The sequence below is a fragment of the Anser cygnoides genome, chromosome 5 (genome assembly GCF_040182565.1).
Source record: "Anser cygnoides isolate HZ-2024a breed goose chromosome 5, Taihu_goose_T2T_genome, whole genome shotgun sequence".
Taxonomy (NCBI): Eukaryota; Metazoa; Chordata; class Aves; order Anseriformes; family Anatidae; genus Anser; species Anser cygnoides.
Window position 1 is genome coordinate 7126198 of NC_089877.1, and position 22305 is coordinate 7148502.

At 35.5% G+C, this 22305-nt stretch overlaps 1 protein-coding gene across 3 annotated transcripts in view; it reads right to left on the bottom strand.

Annotated features, from left to right (window-relative positions):
- Positions 1 to 1347: 1347 nt before the first annotated feature.
- The window catches only part of LOC125179843 (serine/arginine repetitive matrix protein 3-like), a 141501-nt gene continuing 120543 nt past the window's right edge, over positions 1348 to 22305 (bottom strand). The window contains exons 10-13 of one of the 3 annotated variants that reach the window (XM_066997916.1): positions 16701 to 16827; positions 15491 to 15544; positions 13586 to 13703; positions 6563 to 13488 (exon numbers count right to left, since the gene is read on the bottom strand). The gene's annotated coding sequence lies outside the window, so the exon portion shown is untranslated. Of the gene's footprint in view, positions 2935 to 6562; positions 13489 to 13585; positions 13704 to 14244; positions 16828 to 22305 lie in introns of those variants that run through there. The other 2 variants (XM_066997919.1, XM_066997917.1) reach the window with 2 other exon arrangements.

Here is a 22305-nt window from a genome sequence, read left to right on the forward strand (position 1 = left end):
TGTTAGACACATCTATACAGAAAATCTGGAGCAGCAATGAGTTTTGCCAGACATGCTTTTCCAACCCATTGTATTAAGAAACATTCTGAACTGTGGCTCAGCTTTGAAGATACGTGACAAGAAGAGAAAATCAAAATATACAAAACACCATATCACTGAATTGGAAAGCTCTTAAATTTTGAAAACAAAGAAAAACAAATTTCTTCTAGAATAGGCCTTTGCGGGTTGTCCATGTTTGGGAAAGTCAAGCCTAGAGGTACGTTATCGTGTCCAAATTCTGATTAGATACAGCAGAAATCAACTTTTGCCCTAGGAATCCTAGACAAATGTAATTTATTCCACTGTCATAAAATCCTCCAGCTACTTCTTGCCAGAATAAAGCATAGCAAGCTTTTCTTCCCACACCCCCAGCTGCTGTGCCTCTTCCTGTCTTTAGAGGTGGGCAGAGGCTTGGGCAAACAGATCATTTTCACTCTCCTGTTGGGTTTTGGATTGTTATTATAGCAAAGGAATAAATGAAAGAAACCACAGAGAATTGTGAAATTTCTGCCATTCCAACTGCAACAGTTTAAAATTTAAGGGAAAAATTGAGTAAAGTCACCAAATAGAAAAGAAATAGCTTAATTTGTTTTCTCTTAAAGTTCAGGACACAACTAAGTATTGATGTTCTGAACATTTTTATCCTGTCTGACTTTTGTCTTTGTTTCAAGAGCATCTTGAGAATTTATTATTATTTTTATGTATGCTAGCCTTATTTTGGAAGACCCATGTTTCAACCAGAAAACTTACACTGTCTTAATGTAAGACCTGGAAGAGAGCTTCTCAGCGACATGAAGTAACCAGACTACAACCAAAGACAAAGGGAACAAAGTGATGCAGAGCCAAGCATCGGGAACTGACTCCTTTTTCCTCCTTTAGCAGGAATGTGTAATTGTTTGTAAGACTAGTCTGAAAGGCTACCTGAACCACTACCTATTCCCAACAGCTGTGTCTGTAGTGACATTAGCTGTCCCCTGGTTTTGTATCCGAGTCCTACCCCCTCAGTTTGTGTGCCAATGCACACCAACAAGATTATCTACTGGGAAAACACAGGACAGAACAGAAGGAAGAAAAGCTGGGTGGTAGTCCAGTACCCTGCAGATACTAAGGATACAGTGAAACTATTAAAAAAAACAACACACTTTCTTCATCTGTGCTGATTTTTTAAAGACAAAAGTTAGATCTTCCTCTTGTACTCAACCCAGCAAAGCTGCAAGGTGGATTCCCAGCTGCTGCATGACTACAGCGTAACGTTGCACAGCTGAATGCAGGGGGAAATAGTGGCGTAAATGCTAAATAAACCAACTGTTAAGGATAGTTGGGCATTTAAACCAGCTTTATTCCTGTTGAAGTGACACACGGATGCTGCTGGTGTGAGCGACAAAGCAAGACCCGTAGGGAACCAGCAGGCTTATGCCACTCGCTTCTCCAAATTTAAGCTCAAATTCAGCTAAATCTACCAAAACTACTCTGGATATAATTTATTTTCAAGAGATTACTTTTCTCCAAGGCCTCACTCTGCAATTTGTAGAACTATGATACATTCTTCACCTCCCCCCTGCCTTGTTTGTTGGCAAACTCGATTACAGACTTCACAAGCCAGTGACCAACTGTTAACCTTCCAGATATAACTTTTTTTTTTTTTTTTAAAAACATCTTAACTTAAAGTAAGATTTTGAAGCCAGATTCAATACATCTTTAAGTGAAAGGACTTTTCCTGACCTCAGAGGACTCTGAATGAGATCCTCTGTCCTCAGAAAACCTCAAACAACCGCAGGAAGCAGTAGGGAAGCCAAGCAAGCAGAAGAACAAAAGGGAAAAAAAGTCTCAATCCCTTCAGATATTAAAAAAAAAAAATCATCACAAGACAATGAGGAAAACCTCTGCAGACAACCCTATTTCTGCAAAAGCACTTTAGCATTATCGAAAATCTATGTTGTAACAAATTGATCTGACTGAAAAGGTAAAATTCCAGGCTGAGGCAAGACGAGTTAGCTCCCTGCCCTCCCTCCCCCCACAATGAACAAACATCTTCATTGTTTTACTAAAAGTTACTTCTCCTTACGAATGCTTACAGTGCAAGATTTTAAAGCCATTGAATCTATACAAAGAACAGACATACCCATTAACTTTTTTCAAGAGAAACAGCAATTAGTCTTTACTGTTTCATGCAGCATTCCAACAATTGCTGCATTTCATCTTCTTCGGCTCTTTCAGAAATTTAGTCAGTAACATTCTGGGCAAAAAAGACCTTAGCAGAAAATACGTTTCAACAAAAAAAAAAAATACCAGGCTGTTCAACCACTTATAATCACTAACCTGCAAAACAAAACAACAAACCACCCTTTTTCTTGTGGATAATGCATCTGGGCAAGCTATTCTCTAAGTACTAAAATCAACAACAATAACTTGGGCAGCGCACATATGAACGCATGGGGAGGCAGGTCACAAGGCCATAGGAAGTAAGCATCTGTTGCTTTTATTCAAGATCTGGGATTCACGCCTTCCCCTTTACTCAAGATGTACTTTTTGTTGTTGTTTCATCCCTTAGGTAAAATGGAGTTATTCCTCTTTGCGCTAAGTAGTTGAGAATACTACGAGTACAATTAAAGAGTTCTTTTGCAAGATTCTGCCTTGAAAATCCCATCCGCCCCCCCTACAATGCCTCTTTGAGCATCAAAGCCCTGAAGAAGTCTGCTGTACATACTTCTCTGCCTATGGGTCTACTCTTGTACCTCTTAAATGAAGCTCAGAAGTATTTATTAGAATTCTGAAGTAAATTAGTGCTCTTCATGTTCATAATTACCAGTAGCAGAGAGATTGAAAAAAATTCCAAGTATCAGTCCAGCCTCTTCACAGTGGGACGGTGGGATAACAAGGGAGGACAGGCGCAAGCTGAAATAAAAAATTCAGATTGGCGAAGAGGAATTTATTTATTTATTTATTTTTTAACTAATTCACCAGAATTACCCTATGAATTGAGCAATTATTCTGGTTTTGGTGTTTTTGGTTTTGGCTTTGTGACCTCCTGCATTTTTGACCTTACACCACACAAACATGGCACCAAAGAAAGAATAACTGATTTTCTTAAGGGTTTTTAATTGATAACCATGCTACAGCATTAGAGTGCACTACATATTCCAGTTTTGGTTTTATTTTCCTATTTTTAATCTATGCATTCACCTGTCAAATTAAAACAGTATCAAGAAATTGAAATATCTAGTCACGTTACACAAGAGCCTTATTTTACCTGAGATGGAGCTGTGTTTGAAGTCAATCTATTCTTTTATTGCAACTGCAGCTGTGAGTCCAGAATGTATCTGGAGGGGCACAAAATAGTATGTGGAAGCAGAGGACCATACAAATGGTTATTGTGAAAACCATGATTTTGTGCTACAAAGTGATAAAGAAATTTGAAGAAATTTACAATTCTCTCTGAAACCAATTTGTTTACCACAAGGCCATGTTTAATCTTGACAATCCTCGCTTCATATACTATACTCCAAACTTCTTCATTAAGCTTATTGTCCCAGAGATGACAGTTTTCTTCACCATTCTCGAATTAAATCCAAAGCATGTTCCCAACCCTGATTTATCTGCAATGCACCACATTAGGCAGCAATTCTGTGGAAACCACAGTACATGCTTATTTAATTATAGACTATCATAATGCATACGTATATGGACAAGGGAGCTAATTTGACACTGAATAAACAACAGGAAAGGAGAAGCCTGCACATAATCTTCTGTTTTAAAGACTATGAATAACAGGAGTTTAATTATATCATGTCATATCTATATCCACTTAGATCATCAACAAGGCTGCTCCAGACAGCTCTCTGCTAGTTACATAAAAGATGTACTTTTATCTCGTGCAATAAAAACAGTAGGTTGTCATCTTTCTCATAGAATAACCCTGCCAAGAATGGCATATTCTAGCTGGAGAGTGTCACAGATACTTCCTGACAAGAGTGGAAAAGCAAGAAACAGGAATCTTAGGTTCATTCCAGCTCTCAATCAAATTTTCTTTCATATGTAGTTTTTCCACACCCAGTTTTACACAGGCACAATCATTTCTGTCTTCACAGCCAACATGTCCTTAATACACTTCTCTCTCTTCTTTAGCTTTTTCCTAATCCCATTTTCTAGTCTCCAGGTCTCATTCTTTTCATTCCAGTTTCACTCCTTATTCATGGACTAATAATCTGATCTCCCCGGGATATTCAGTGCCTTAGCATCACCTGATCACTACCAGTCCCTCTTACTCAAGTCAACCAGCATAGATTGTCCTCTATTTATTACAGTTTCAGGCTTCCTACCATCCCTCCCTCTTCTAGTCTTTTTTTTTTTTTTTTAATTCCCCCTAAAAATAATAAGAATTTTGCTCATCTATAAAGCACAGAACTACCTCTTATGTGGAAATGAGACAGCACCAGCATGGAATGAACTATGGAAGCAAAAAATGGATCAGCATTCTGAAATATTTTCCATATTTCTTAGAATATTTAGGTTTTGTTACCTATTTACCTTTAAAAAAAATTACCTATGAAATTAACTGTATTATCTATCATTGCCATAAAGCTTGATTTAAGGAGAAGCAAGAAACATTACGTACCCAATAAAGCAGAACTTTAATTAATTCATGCTTACAAAATTTAAGAGTTTTTACATATCTACAACCCAGATGGTCTACTAAATAAGTAAAAGATTTGGATACCATTTTTAGAAGTTGTACAAAAGATGCAAAGTAGAAAGTGTACTGAGATGGGTAAGATAATTTATTGACAACACTGTAGAGAAGATCTTTTGTGATGCTAGTCACAGGCTAACCTAAATTGCTTCCAATACAGTTACTCCGCAATATTGTGGTATTTTATGGGAAGCCAGAGGAAGATCCATGCCACCCAGACCTGTCAAGCTATTAAATATATAAGGAATATTAAGCGTGAATATAGTTGCCCAAATTAAAATAAAGGATTGTGAACATGGCATAACTTTTAACAAGGGAAAACTCATTTATTTCTTTTCTCACACAGACCACTGATTAGGTCTGATCAATTCAGATGGGTTTTCCTTTCCTGGGAGTAGCATTAGAATAAAATATTTCTATTGTTGCTTACATAGCGAAGAATGATTTATTACTTGATGATAATGCTATGCTTTACTTGTTCTTGGTTGCAAAGTTATTACAAAGCAGATTACATAGAGAGAAAAAAAGAAAAATAAGAAAAGACATTTAAACTGTACAGTTAAAAAATGCAATGTGGGGGGAACACAAAACCCAAAACTTATTCCTATGGTACCTAACAAATCAAATAACATTTATATGGTGGCTCAAATAGTTACTTTCCAACAACTCATACATTCCACAGCAAGAACAGAAATTCTCCTATGTTGGAAAGGAACTTTTCAATCAGCAAACAACCTCTGCCTACCTTGATCAAATATATTATTCAAAGTGAATATGTTAAATTATAAATTACTATCTGTAAGATTCAGAGTAACTACAAAGTAACTTGTTTTAACAATAAACAACTTATTTTGGACAAGGCTATCATAAAACATAAGGGAATCTGCATTTCAAATATATGAATAGCTCTGCTTCCAGATTCTTGTTTTCAGTGGAGCTTAACTGTTGGTTAACACAAGAAGGCATTTTTTATTTAAAGGGAAAAAGTTGAACTGTTATGCGTATCAGTTGTTATGCTTTCCTCCTCATGATGTTGTACCAGAACATGCTCTAGGAACATGTTAATGAGGCAACAAACATTTGTCACATGTAAGATTTTACTTATCCTATCTTAAAGGGACTGATATTAAACACATCAGTCTTGTAAGAAAAAAAATGAGAGGAATCATCTATTTGCGCCATTGCAAGGAAGCTGTTAGACAGGAATGCTCGGGTGATCTTCGGAAGGCATGGTACAAGACATATTGAATATTTTTCCTGCCCCATATATATGGTTTCTGAGGCGTAACTGGGTACTGAAATTACCAGATCTTTGGAAAAGGGATTATCACCTTGGTATGATGTTTCTACAGAGCCAAATTCCGCAGGACTGAGTTCACTGCTTGGGTATATAATTTGTTACTACAAGATACCGGGCTGACCAAACGTGAATATTACCGTCAACGTCCACAATTATCATTTGCATCTTAAAATGATGCCTGGCAAACAGATAGTAGTAATGTTTCAGCAGTAGAAACAGAATAGTGATATCAACTATGACAGAACATTAGGATTATAAGTATATTATATTCTTCACCTTTCTTCTCCTTCCTGGCTTAAATAAATATGCACACACTGTTACTCTTTTGAGTTAGAAAGGGAGAGAGAAAATCTATAGATTACAGCATGAACACTTCCACTGTGGCCACTAAGTATTTGTTCAAAATTATTACAGATTCAGTCTTCTTATGCTAAAATCATGTGTGTGTGTGTTAGTACTAGCATCTTTCACTTCTCAAATGCTGCAGTAACATTATCTTACCTTATGGGGCAGTAAACAAGATTTTGCTTGTCCAGAATAGCCTAGATGGATACCTGTCAAGTTGCTTCTTAAAACAATTAATATTTTTACTAGTTTGTCTATTGCAGTTAAAAATAATAAAATCACTCCATTCATATAGTCATACCAATTCATTAAGTTACAAAGATAATTATCTGTGCATAGAAAATTAATTTTTCTGCATTTTCTTTTTTTGCAGAAGACCAAAATACTGGAAGCACTAACTCATCTCTTTCAGGAAGCACATTACCTCAATGTGCAGCACTACTGATGTCCTAATGACAATCAAACAACTATGCATTTAAATATTTTCTTCAAGGATGTTATGTTATTTTCAAGCACTTTGTCAAATCAAAATCTCCTTGACTGACTCTTTTCAAGGTCATAAAAACACTGCATTCATGACTTGTTACCAATATGTCTATTTCATTTTTATCCAAAAGAAAAGGATTTGGTAAGTCTAGGATAAGGGAAAAGCACAATGGTGCTATTTCTCGTGCTAGAACAGTGGAAAGATGTATTAGCAATTACAGCTTTGAAGGCCTTGAGTAAGATACCGCTTGAAGCAATGCTCTTACTTCATAATGATTTTTACAGACATTAAAAAGAAACAGGACTCCTTTGGCTTGAAACTAAGAGATGACTCTCTAAGTGTACACAGTAGTATTAGGAATTATGTATAAATCCAGACACTACCATTAACACCCACATCGAGGAAAAGCAGTCAGACAAAATGGTAAAAATGGAAGACGTCTGTTTATTCAGGTGCAATGTACATATGTCCATAGGATATTAAGATTAGTACATTGCTCAGAAAATAAACGGGTATAATAGATTTTTTCCACTGTGTGTCATACATGACAAAATATTTCATGTTATAATGTTAGTTAAGTGCTATTATTAATCCTATGGCTGAAAAATGTATTAAAACACATTGAACCCACAACAATTCGGAGTTCATTTGTGCAGGAAAACTATCGTGCAATGATGTAGGATTTCAATATACACAACACTGACTTCCTTGCATTAAACACAAAGTACCTTTACAGAGCATGCTAAATTCAAAGAGAAGCAATTAATTTGCTAAATGGCACATATGACAGCATCCACACTGCCAAAGGCTTGGGCACCAATGCACGATGCAGAGCTTTTCAGTCAAAAAACGGAAAACAGTCCAAATTTCTACTGCTTGGGACTGACCCCTTGCACTGTACTGCATTAGCACTTGGCGCAGAATTTCCTCTGACCTTCCTATATAGGTCCTATTGGCACTGCAACGTTAGTGGGAATAGTAAGGTATTTTTCCCACTCCAGAACAATGCAATAGCATGAGAGCTGCAGTCGTGCACACGTAGAGCAGTGAGAGTGATATGTTTACATTCCTGCTTCCTGATTTTCAAGGTCGCCATGCAGTCTAATTTTTAACTTTTTTTTTTTTTTTTTTAAATCAAGCATAACATTTATAAATGTATTTTTGTAAGTGCATAAATAAAAATAAATCTGGACTGCCATGGGCAAGTATCCCTTGCACTACTGCAGTACTTTTCTTCCTGTCATTCATTTAATCTATTAGACTGTGAATGTCTTCAAAGCAAAACATCTATGTTATTTACTTTGTCTTCTATGGAGATATCAATTAACTTCCAGAATATTAACATTCTAATAATTATCAGAAAAGTATTGACCATCTTAGTAATAGCTCATGAACATACCAAATAAGCATTTATTTTGGTTAGCATTAAAGATGCCTTAAAATCCATCCTTTAAGAATTTGTCTTTCATTTTTCAGGCAATTCTTTTATCTGCAAGCCTGCCTGAACCCCCCTTTTTTTTTCTTCTCTTTTTCTTTCCCCAAGACTGCATTGGTCCTCACTTCTCCTTGTTACAGCCACCCCCCCCACACACAAAGGATGAATGCCGAACACCAGCCCTTAGCAGATGCGTGTGTGTGAGAGAGAGAGAGAAAAGTAAACTGATGTGAGATAACATACTCTCACTTCTGCCTTCTTATACAGTGTCTGGTCATACAGAAGAATGCCAGATGTATGCTTCTGAAATACAAGCAGTGCCTCTTTCCAAAAAGGATGACATTCAGGATGCCAGGAGGAAGATGCAAACTTTCTAAACAGCTTCAAAAATTCATCTTTGATCTAAGTACATTGAGTTTAGCTTTTTCAAAGAAATGACTGTTACCAAAAAGACTCTACAAGAAGCAGACAAAACCTTTCTTTTCTGGCCAGAAAGCTCCTGTGAATATATTGCTTAATAGCCAAATACTCAGAAGAATCAAAATAAGTATTATTTACCCATTCTTGACTCATTCAGAAGGTGCCACTGCTTAAATTACTTTAAAAATAGTTGCATCTATCGAGAGTGGTAGAGTTACAATACCAACAGGGTATTGTACTGTACTTCTATAAAAATCCATCTATCAATAATGCCAGCTATATATCCATTGTACTTACACTTTTGTACAGCTTATCAAAACCAAACAATTACTTTAAAAACTACTTTCAAAATTCATTCTTCAATGACTGAATTAGCTCTGCTGCAAGATTAGTGATTACCTTAACTGAAAACCTGATTCTCTGTGAGCAATTTTTGAGAGTTCCATTGTACATACAGATTTATCTGCTGCCTACATACTAAAATTTAACAGAATATTTGAAGGACAAACAGTAATTTAAAGAACATAGACTACACAGTTATAACCTGGCACCACTACACTATACTTTATGTGGCTATAAAAACTTATCTTCAGTGGGGCATATACTGTATGATAATAGTTTCAGGACAGTAATATACGTGTAGCTAGTTATGGCTTTATTTCCAACTTCCTGTGCCCCAGATTAGAACAGTTATTTAAACTCTTCTCAAAAACTCAAAATGGCTTGGCAAATGAAAAATGATCCATCAGGAGAGCACAGAAACTGACTTAACCCTGTCCATGTTTAACATAAGACCTTTAAAATGCAGCTTTTCCTCTTTCAGACTGAACTCTGGTGATTATTTCCTTAGAGTTCAACTTACTTTTATTATGTAAAAACTCAAATGCAAATAATTTATTAAAAAGTATATGAAGAAGCAATATGAAACTAGTTCTGATATAGTTTTAAAATAAAAAACCTAATACATTTGTATCTCTGTCAAGTAAAGCCAATTAAAGTATCCCTGTGGTGAACACAGCTTTAAAGTCAATGAGTTTTCTCCAGGACTACAGCGAGCTCACCTTCTCAGAATGATTCATCACAACACTCATTATTTCCAGCTTCTGATTTCCCTGTGCTTGGCTGCATTATCCCAGTGAACAACCACTCAGTTGCAAATGATGCAAGTTAGACACTGCCATAAACTGGCCGTGCGTGGGTTTCCCAAATGCTAATTCAACTTCTAAATGGAAGGATGCTTCCTAAAGCAGTAATATATATATGTATATATTTAGTTTTGTTTTGGTTGTTATAAAAATCAGCTAATTTTTCTTTAAGCTTTGCTAGAGTACTTTATACTTTGTATTCCACAGTACTGTTCAGTATAAAATAAATGCATTGTGATTGGAATGGATGGTTGAATTACTACAAAACAATGTCCATTATCTTTATGACAAAAAAAAAAAAGAAAAAAGAAAAAAAAAAGATTTCAGTGTTTGATGCTTCTCAAACATGCCAGCAAAGATTTATGGGTTTGGTATAGTTGGTAAAGTGCTATTGCATCTGAATAAAGATGCAATTATCTGATTCACTTCCCCTCAATTTCACAACTATTTTGACCTTTCCGTAGCCAGTAGACTTCTATGAAAACTTTATACTGCTTGATAATTAGACTATCACACATCCCAAGAGCCAAGTTTCATTTGGTCTCAGAGAAAATTTCAGGAAATTAGGAATAACAGAGATTAAAATGTAGATGTGATACAAACAGTTCTCATTTACTATGTTTCAAGGAACATTTCCAAAGAAGAAAAATCGTAATTCCCAAAAACAATTTAACCACCTTAGGGAATTCAACTCATTGCATGTCTGCTGCAAAAGCCTCTAAAGTAGCTAAATATATAGTCTTGTACTAGATCTTATTAACCTTAAACGTAAGTTAGTCACAACTCCCTTGGTTTCAGGCCTCATAACACTAAAACTGCTGAACAGATTTTCCCACCACCATCTTTTTTTTTTTTTTTTTAACTCACACTCCAGTTCATACCTACCTAACATAACTTTCTGAATATCCAACTTTAAATATATATATATACATTGAGATTGTTCATTATATTTTTTGAAGTATTAGAAGATGTAGATTACCTTATGAGAGTCAAAACAATATATTCTACAGATTTATTTTTTTTTTTTTAATTTCTTAACACATACACATTTTTGAACAGGATGGCATTTAATAACAATCCTTGGAAAGTGCCACCAACAAATATTAATGCCTCATTCTAAACCAAATGCCTGTTTGCTTGGATGTAATAGGAAGAGTTTTTTTTCAGTACACTATCTGTGCACATAACATTGGCATTGATGAATTCATGGTGTTCTCTACTATTATAAACATTTCCTTTTTGGAATGAAAGTCCCCTTTTTCTAAAGATAAATAAAGTTTATAATTTACAATGTTTGCTCAGCACAGTGCATGCAATTTCAGGCACTGGTAAAGCTATTAGTTTCTTATCCTGTGTATTTTCTTTGTGGAAGAACTCTGTTCCTCAACACGACCTGCTATCAGTGCACAAAACCACCATGACACTCTGTAGTGCCAATAAGCAGACCAGCCTGCCAACTAAAAAAATATATTATCTGCAAATATCTGAAGATAAATAGCATTAACACCGTTCTTCTTTATTAGAATTCAGATCAGGTGTAAGGTTCATGCTATGTGTTTAATAAAACTCATTTTAAACAAGACTTTGGGAGAAATACCGTCTCATGAATTCTCTTTGATTACTTCATCTACACAGGTGAGGTTAGATTTGGTTTGCTCTGACTGACAGAACCATGGCAACAATCCTCCTGGCTCTTAGTCTTTTTTTCTTGCTGTTGTCGTATTCATATGCTTCTAGTCTAAATACTCTCATACACCAACTACTCAGACACATGACAGAACTAGTACTTCAAAATGACTTCAGTCTTTCAATTCCTTTTTTAAGAAGTTCCACTACTTGCTTCTCAACTCACCCTTCCTACCGCATACCAGATTTTCATAGTCGCCAATGGGAAAATTTCACCTTTAATTGAAGAAATGCTCAAAATTAACAATCTTATTATCATACCATCAGACAGAAAAAAATATAGGAATGAACAGAAACATTGATACTGTAATCCTTGATTGTGAGGCTAGGAAGGTGTCATTATGATCATGTAGTCTGATCCTTACATAACACAGATATTAATCAATCTGATTTAAGACAACAAATTCTCATTACAGTAGCCCAGATAATTCTCCAAGTTTAAAGAAAGATTTTCTTCCTGTTTTTTCTCTACTTTTATTTATTTACTTATTTATTTCAAAGGACACTTTTAAGTTACTTCAGATAACATAATCTAAGTACATCACTAGCTACAAAAGAATGTTATTAGAAGATGATATTAGGTGTTGTTTAGATATGTGAAGAACTACGCTATGTATAAAGAAATCTACTTTCTGTCATAACTTCCTGGGCAACTAGCATGTGTCAGTTCATGTCACTGCAGCCTATTTGTTCAGTAAGGATACAGTCAATATTTTCTATTGAATGTGTCAGGAAAACACAATTGCACTGTTCACCCAAAAAGAAAAGCAGCCAGCAACTACTGGCTAGTCAATTAATTTAGTGTTAACTTCAGAAAATGAAATATTGAGCATGTGGAGATATTAAAACAAATATGTATTAAAATATCTGACATAAGCTGGCGCAAAAAAAAATCTCGGCATATGTCTAACAATTAGAAACATGAGGCAATACTATATGTTTGTTCTAGGAAGCATATGTTAGTTAATGATGAAATAATTATGTTCATGTCTACACAACACATGCTTGAATATCCTTTAACTGAAAAAGTAATGCTTTAGTAACAAGGAGGTGTAGCAGATGACAATCATATGTCCAGGAATTGAAGTTATTCCATGTCTTTGAAATACAATGATAGGTTGTAAACAGAGTGACCAAAACATATTAGCTTATAAAATGATTCACCAAGCATAACCATAGTTGGTGTGAAATTAAAGAAGCGTGCATATTTTCAAATGGTAAATTTTGAGGCTCATATGGACACACTGTACAACTGACAACATATCTGGAGGCAATGCTAAAATCAGCAGAGGTCAGGGAAGTCCGAAACCCAGATGTCAAACTATAAACTCGACCCGTATTGAAGGCTGCTGACATTTAGAGACAGACGTCTGTTCTACAAAGTCATTACCCTGCTGGCTTTAAAAGGCAACCAGAACAACACACGCAATGCAGAACTCAGCTTTATCAACACCTGAACACCTCAGCTGCTGCCAAGTTAACAAGGTGCTATGTAACAGCCACGGAGTATCTGACCACAGGGACCCTTGAAACAAGGGTCCAGCTCAGTAAAACGGTAATCGCATATAGACCACGTACATACTCAGAACAAGCACTGACGTGGGTTTTGGGGTGTTTTTTTTTTCCCCCCTCCCTCCTGCCCCCATCTGCATTTGAGAACTAACACCCACTTCAGGTCAGCAATAGACTGGTTTTATTGTTTTGTTGTTTTAAATAGCTTTGGCTTAGAAGAGACGGTTTCAAGGACTGCAGGCATTTTGTATCACAGAACTGAGTACAACAAGTTCTTAATCCAGAACAACTGTTTATGAAAAGGAGGAAACTACTAACTAGCTGCTTTGCAGGGAAAATTCTCCTCTTCAAAATTCATCCTCCACCTTTCTCACAGACAGGTGGCATCTGCAAAGGTTGTGATGACAACCACCTTGTTTTAATACGATGCTAGAAGAAAATTAAAAATAAATGCCTTTTAGGCAAGGTAAGTATAAACAGCTATCAACGGCACCTCAGCTTTCCCATGTTGAAGGAGTTTACTTACCGCATAATATAATAAGGTAATTACTCAAAGCTAGATCGGCCATCCAACACTGGACAAATAATCTCTTGGCAGAAATAGGTGTACAAAACCCTTATTAACCACTGTTTATGGATTCTGTCTGGAAAAAGAAATTGTTTCTGGTAAGTTGCATAACTTACATGCATTGTTAATAAGAAACTTCCATAAAGAAATGCTCAATTTATAAATAATTTGGCATCTCGCTGACAATAAGCCAGTCTGTGTGATTTTTTTGATAATGGTTGAAAAAAAATCTTCATTAATTTCTCAGTGCCAATGCCATTCTCTATTATTTCTCTGCTACTAAGCAGCGAAGACATGCTAACTACTTTGCATTCCCTGGACAACAGGGCATTTACTGTCATTTAAGAACAGGCATGTGGAACAAAAAACACCTGAAAACAACTTTGAGAGGGGTATGTTGCAAGTAAGGGAAGAACCAAAGCCTGACATAGGATGGAAACTTTCTCTGCAGGAATTGGATTGCAACTTTCTGAACAGTGGATAGAAAGTTTTAAAATTTATCCACTATATAATGCTGTAACAGATGTAACATAAGGACACGGTTTAGATGCGAGGTCATCATTTGAGGTGCTAAAATTATTTGAATGCTCAAACTTCTGCTCTTCTGTTTTAGGAATCTTGAAAACTATCTTCCGGGAAGTAAAAGCCAATGACAAAATCTAACAAAGTCCTGGCCTTTTTATTTTTAAAAAACATAAAGGCAATTAACTTGGGTTTCACACATATTTGTCCTTTAACATAGATGGACATACACATATACCCTATTTTATATTCTTTATTCCATCATTTGATTCCTTCCAGTTCTCATACTTTAAGTCCATAGTACACACATTTTCTTGTTAGTAAACCTGTCAGAACACCGTAGGAATTCACCTTCTCCCTCCCAGAGGGAGGGCCAAGTGGTCAGCCAAATAAAACTCTCCTATTCTGGTTTCACCTTCTGATTCATCTCAGCCAAAAATTAATAAATACATAGATTCTTTGTCTCTATTTTCCACAGGGTTTCCAAAGGGTAGGAGGAAGAAATACAAGAGATTTAAGTTCTCTCAAATAAATAAAACCCTACACACAGCATCTTCCCAAAAGAGATTATACTTTAACCTTGGCAATTAACATCTCAGAATTACTTAAACCTTTGTAATTATTTTTCATGAGCTAAGACCTCATACGTAAGTCAAGGGCCAGGTGTGCTTGTTATGCATTACTATTTCTAGAGTGTCATATTTTAAACAATATACCTGTTTACAAAAACTACATAATTTTTTGCTCTGATAATACAATTCACACTCAGAAATTAAGAAATACCTCAACAAGCTAAACTTGCAAAAGATAATTGTTCATTATGTGCTGCTATTTCACAATGGCATAACTTCATTAGGTTTGGAAATAAACGAGTTTTGGAGCGGTGCTTCAGCTGTATCTTGGGCTTTTTAGAATTAATTTATTTAAAATTATTTGCCTTCAAATAAAAATTTAATTCTTCTACTTGAGGCTTAGTGTATTGAAGAACAGAGGCAATTCATGAGTTTTTGCCTAACAGAAGATACAGTATGAACTGTCTTGCACTTCACTGCTGAGCTTACTAGGACATAAATATGACCTCTATACTACTTGAATAAGCAACAATGAAGTAAAACAAACACACAACAAAAATTTATATTTTACGTTTACTTTTCCGGATTCCTGCATTGGAGTTTTCTTGCTCAATTTTTCTGTGTGTTTATAGAATAAATATACACACACTTTTATTGGGCATGTAAGAAACATTAAGCAGCAGCTACACTTAATATAGTGCCATAAGGCAAATAAAGGATTGCAGTACTTAAAAGGAGCCTCTTAAAGAGAGTAGAGAAACAAACTTACTGATTTCATAGCCCTGAAGCATTCTTTAATGCTCGAATGTCTTGTTTTATGAGGCTGTTCAAGATGCAAAAATTTCAAATTCAAGTTAAACACAGAAACAAGTTTCCTTCTACTTAACAACTCTTCTTCCCTGCAAGGAAAGCCTCACACATACAAAATGGTCTTCAAACATTTAGCAGAATGTAAACCAGTGTTGAACATTTAACCATGTGCGTATGTATGTGTAATTTCACACATTTTCTATATAGTTTGAAAACACTTGTGGAACATTCGCCATTTACAGAAAATGAGTTCTAATTTAAGTACTAAAAGAAATGGCTGTCTGACCTTTTTTCTTTATTTTTATAACTGAACAAAAAGTATCAATGACATACTTCGGCACAAATCACCAGGAAAAAATTTTTTCCTGAGGATAACATTAGAATAATGTAAAAAATGAGTTAATGAATATACAGAGCTTCTGAAATATATACCCTGTACACAAAACTAAGCACACTGCATAGCATCAGCTGTAAATAGAATCTGACACATAGCTTAGGGGAAATAAGTCAAAAGATGTCTTTTTATTAAAAAAACTATTTTAAATAATTATTTTTATTTTGAAGTGTAATTAGAGAGGCTAAAAGTCAGAGCTGAATAACCCTTACCCAGAAAATTCAATGCAAGTCAAAAAACTTAATTGTGGTTACACAGTCTACATAACTCTTTACATGGATGCCATTCAGAATTAATCTACCAAATCATTAAGTTTCACTTAGATGATACCTGACAGCAGCACTTTAAGTGCTGAGCTGGCTGGCAAAGACAGAAGGAATTTTTCCTCTCTAGTGCAGGATCAGACTAATCTTTGCTCTTTCCAAAACACACTACTGAATTAGATGAGTGGAAACATCTGAACTGGAAGCTCTCCAATACAAGAGATAACTGTCAGCATTGCATTCACTCATGCTCCAATGAAATCCAGATTTTTCAAGTCTCCTTCACACATTAAAAATAAGGCTGGTTTCCAGACTTGAGGAATGGATGCCCTGAGATTTATTTTTTTAAATTATCAATGTCACATTTTATGGCAAATGGTACCTTCTAGGCCTCACAGGAAAATAAGCTGTCTCTTCCAATACTGTTGTGATTTCACTCTATATTTTACTGTTCTACAACAACCACACCAGATTCACACATCCAGGTTAACACACCAAAATTAAAGGAGTACCTTTTTTCCCCCTCCCTTGCATCTCCCTCTGTCATCACTGCACACACATCCTGTTGCTGCCTGATTGCTACTACCAGGAATCCCTCAACAGCCAGGCAGAGTTTTTTTCTCCAGACTCCACGTAAGACTGATTAAAAAAAAAAAAAAAAAAAAAACGATTCAGTGTAATGCATTTAGTGCTTTCCATTAAGCTTTATTTCTAATAAGAGCCAGAGTGTAAACCATCTTCTATCCCGTAAGGTAAAAATATTAAATACAGTCACGTAAGCTTTACTCATGCTATTGAATCAGATAAATCAACCCCTTTATTTGTAAATTGTATACAGTTTCAACTGTTTGTCTTGCCAGAGAGCAATGGAAAACCTTAATCAAAATGACATCATATTATTAATTTACAATTTGATAAATGGGATAATCCTAATCCCCCAAATGCTTTTGTTTCCATGAGCTGCAGGAAAGCAAAGACATTCTTGTTAGGAAAGACAAAAGGTATGAAAACACTAAGGTATACAAAGATAGCTGTGCCTGAGTTTATAAAAATTAAATCTTTGCTCATGTAAATAAAATTCATATTTAATTTGCTAAGCGTAACAATGCAAAAAGCCATCCTGTTGAGGCTTTTAGAAAAGTTATTTCTCAACATTATCAATGTTACATATTCCATTTTGTTTAAAACCTCCAACTGCAGAGATAAATAAGCAGAATGTGAAGGATTTCCTATAATTCTATCGAAAGATTGCTGGAACTGTTGTGTCAGGAAGGGAAAAAATCATCTGATTTTACAGTGATGGCTAGTTATCTCTTCTTCATCTATAGCCATCACTGCCATCCATGGCCTGACTGCCTTTTCTGCTTTCTATTACTGAATTTCACGATCCATTTATAACATGAAGATTAAAGAAGCAGTATATAGCAATTTTAGAAGCGATAATGCAGCCTTATCAAAAATTAGCATAAGCAGGAGATAGAGTTAAACCATGTTTATTACAAAGAGAAAATGGCAAATTTTAAGATACCGTGTTTCACTTGTGATTTTATGCATTAGTTTGATTTGCACATATTCAGCATTTACTTCTATGCCTCATCTATTCAGCTGTTGATAATATACAGATTCAGCTTGCTAATGCAGCAAAAACAGCCTTATCCACAGAGGACATCAGCACGAGCATTAACCTTGAGTGACAGCAGCTGATCTGTACTTAGTAACTACTAAATAGCTTGATTTTTCCTTTGGAAACACAACCACAATACTTATAAAAATAAAAACACAAACAAAGAAGGTCACCTGCATGGAAGGAAATGGCAGGTAGTTTGTAGCGGTGGTTTTTATTTACCATACAATGGTAGGAACTCTGTTCTCAAAGAGAATCAGAACAGGCAGCATTTGATTCCGACAACTGATTTAGTAGTCCACACCATGAATAATGGTCGAGTTACTGGCACTTTCCTGGTTGTTCTCATAAACCATTCATTTTATTTTGAGAGTTTACACAGGGAATTTAAGTCATATTAGGGTATGACTTTAAAAAAAAAAAAAAAACAAAAAGAAACCTATTCTTGTTTAGCACTCTTTCAGACCATAAGTATTTATAGACAAAAACAGTAAGGTATAACTGTTCTATAATACTCACGTAGCATCATGCCCTGCATCATTTTGTTTGATATTGCATTATAGCACAGAATAGTGACTTGCTTGGAAACAGATAAGGATATTAGATACACAGCAATTCAGGTATAAGACTGATATTCCACAGTTCTTAGCTGAAGGACCAATCCATTAAAGAACAGTTTATCTGCTCACAGCTCTAACACAGCAGAGCTTGATACAAGCTTTCACTCATCATTGTACCTTATTTTCTCCACAAAGTACGTCAGCAAGACTCTTCAAAGGGGTGGTTATCTGTCAACTCACAGTCGGCTCATACTTCCAATAAGGTGGCAGTGGGAAAACCCAACCTCTATAGGGAACAATCCTGTAGTACCATGTCTGTTGTTGTTGCCTTGCCCATGAGTGAGTGATAAGCCTCCAAACCCCCATGAGAATACCCTAAGAATTTAAAGTTTTGTTCATATGTATATAAAAACCTTAAGAGGGAAGAAAATAATCTAACAAAGTCAATCCTTTGTCTTACTATAAGAAGCAGGGTACCCAAAGAAGAAAATAAAAACAAAGACGACATCCCACTGCTTCCAGGAGGTAACTCAAAGGTAACAGTGAAATTCAGTAGAAGGAATAAGGTAGATAGCTAGAATGTACTTGCTGTAAGGTTTAGATGCAAGAAATCCAGTGGAAACCTCTTAAAAGACTTAGAAATAAATAAATATACAAACCAGCACCCAGCTACTTCAGTTTCCTGGCCAAGGAGAGGAAAAGAAGGGGGGGGGGGGGACGACAACACACCGCAAGCAGACAAAACAAAATCAACCTCGCAAGTATATTGCCTGTTTTTGACACATCGTTTAATATACTGCATTTCATAAGCATGCCTTACCTCTTTCTTTTAAGAAAGCAGCAACAACAAAATCCCCTGTGATTCCACATTTTCAATTGAATTTCTTCAAGGTAGAGCAACGTAAATCTTCTCTACTTGACAGTATCAATGAGAGTACCTGCCACTCTGCCACATGATCTGAACAGCATGAAAGACATCCTCCACTCAGGTTTCCCAATAAGCAAAATGGTCCCCTTCCCAAGACTGATATTTAAAATATGGATATTAAATGCACATAGCACCTGCAAGTGAAAGAAGCGACCTCATTTTACAACGCATCAAGGTCCATGCTTTATGAAGAGATGCAATATTGATGCAATCTTGCCTATAGAGAGATCAAAACAAAGGCACCTGTGCATTGGCCTGGACCTCAAAATGAAGTCCAGACACCCTGTTACTTCCCAGCACCAACCAGTCTTACAATAAGAACTTTACCAGGAACAAGCCACACCATCTGTCTGCAGAGTTACCATGTCCTGCGCTCTACTGGGACAACGTACTTTATCAACCTACATGAACTAATAATGCATGTGATCACCAAATTAAGAAACAAGGCTTCAGTGGATTTCAAGCGTGAGACTAAGAAGAGACATTGCCACTTTTCTTTGGCAAGAAAATAAAACAGTCATTATTAGCTAACTTCATTGAGTTAACACCTTCATTGTTTTGAATGTAAAAATATCTCTATTGCATTGCTCAGCTGCATGAAAGCAAGAACAATACTGGAGAAGAAGCAAGTACTCCAACTCAAGTCACAAAAGCTTAAAAAACCATGTTTACTGCATTCTTTATCGACTTTTATTCATAAAGAAATTGCAGATGCAAAGAAAGATTTTTTTTTTTTAATATCAGTTCTAAGATATTGCTGACTTCTTAAGTAAAACGTAGCAATCTTCTGTGAAGTAATCATTATTTCCAAATTTAGGTAGGAGTTTCTAAAGGTGCTTCTGAAAGAATTAATTGTTCCAAGAAGGACAGCAAGCTACTGACACAAACAAAGAAGTGAAAGGCAGAATGTATACAAAGAAAACACATACAAAAGGAAAAAAAAAAATTAGCAAGAGCAAATACAATGCATGTTTTATGAGAACAATACAAAAGCCTGAACCTTCCATTAAATAAATCCTGCAAGCAGAAAGGAAAAAATAATGAAGGCCTAAAGACAAAGATACCTTTTTTGTACCATATAATCATTTTTTCTTGGTTCCAAGCAAATAGGGGAGACACATTTTAAACAAAAACATGGTAAGATTTTCTCATCCACTTCTAGTGTATCTCAAAAACACCCTCGGACTATACACTCTCTAATAAAATCAATCAAGTACACAACAGTTGTACAGAAGAATCATCCTGTTCAGTTGGAGGGACTCAGGTTTAGAGAGACTAGAAAGTTATCCAGTCCACCCCAACTACTATGAAAAAGACCGAATTATTTTCATACTTCACTATCATTCCCCTCCAACACAAATGGTAACAAAAAATGTATATTTTTTTGTATTACAGTCACAGTTTAAAAATAAAGACTATGAAATACATGAACAGTTGGAGGAAATTACAACAGATCCAAACTCATGTTCGGACAAATACTTAGATGTTTTGCAAACATTAACAATATAATCATCTACAACATCAGGACAGCACACGATTTTAACTAAATTATTAAAAGACACCTTCAGCACCCACCTGTATTTTTAACTTGCTTCTATATGCCCGTGTTTCTTTAAAATTGTAGCAAAGGCACATCCCTAGTCAGCAATGAAGAAGCTGGCATGCCCTCAACCCAGGGTACGTGAGTGCTTGCCACCTGGGGTGAGACCATGCCTCCTCATCCAGCTCACCTGAAGCTCATTAAACCATTCTGGACAATACTTTGTGCCAGCAAAGGCATGGGTTGCAGCCCCAGCTGGTATCACAGGTGGAGGAAGTCCCTCCAGCTGCTCTCCTGCTCCACCAACTTTCTAACATCCAAAATTTCTGTTCCTGATCCATGTGCTGCCTTATTTGTTTCTTGGAGCCTCCAGTTCTACACCTTATTTTATGCAGAGTGGCACCTGCTAAGTGGGAAGATGACACACAATGTGCTCAGCTGGCCAAAGAAAATTATTGGTATTTTCTTCTTTACCCTAATTAATTTATATTGACACTGGGGTTTTTTATTTTATTTTTTCAGGAATATTGTTTCTAAACTTTGGAAATACTAAAAAAAAATTCAAGACCATTTATATGTATATATATATGTGTGTATATATATATATATACACACATGCTTCACGCAGTCATGGAACAGAAATGAAATTAACTGATTTTGCAGACAAATATTTTTTCTTTGCTATAAGACATCAGTGAACTGTCTGTCCAGAGCAGATAATGTTTTACTTTCTGACAATGTTTTAATTACTGAATGAAGGAGTATAATTGTTAATTGAATAATACCTAAATAAAAATAATTTCTAATTCTTTTTCATTCTTCTGAAATTTGCTATTTTAGTGAGCTTTAGCTTTTTTCACCAATATATTTAATAGAAAAAACCTCTCAAGATGATAACTTTCTTTCTACCCACCTCATTTCTACTTTCTGAAATGTTAAGGAGCTTGGAATACACACAACATAGAAAATAAACTCCATTAAATATTACATCAAGTGATAGGAAAAACCAAGTCACAGAAAATAGTTATTACTTCAAATAAATGCTACTAATGACCAATTAATTTCTCTATTTAGAAAATTCTAAAGCCTATAGACAGTAATAAACTCATATTATTAATAGTAGCTTACAAATACTATAATTTGGAACTCTGCAAGTGCCAAATTGCTAAGAGTTTTGAGCCACACAAATGCTAATTTCTTCTCTCATGTTTTTAAAAGCTTTTATTTGGCACAACAGCAAAGTACCAACTACAAAAAGCACTACTAGTATTTGTGAGACTTTTTTTCTTTCTTGTTATTGAAGATGACAAAATTTATTTTCCTGTCTGAAGATCAAAAAGTGAGAAGAAAAACATTTTTGATAACTGAGGAAAACAATTTTTCATACTGTACAGCCAGCATAGAAGTCACACTATAAATTGAGAGAATCTCTTTTGCACTTAAGAGTTTTCCTCACATTAGGGAA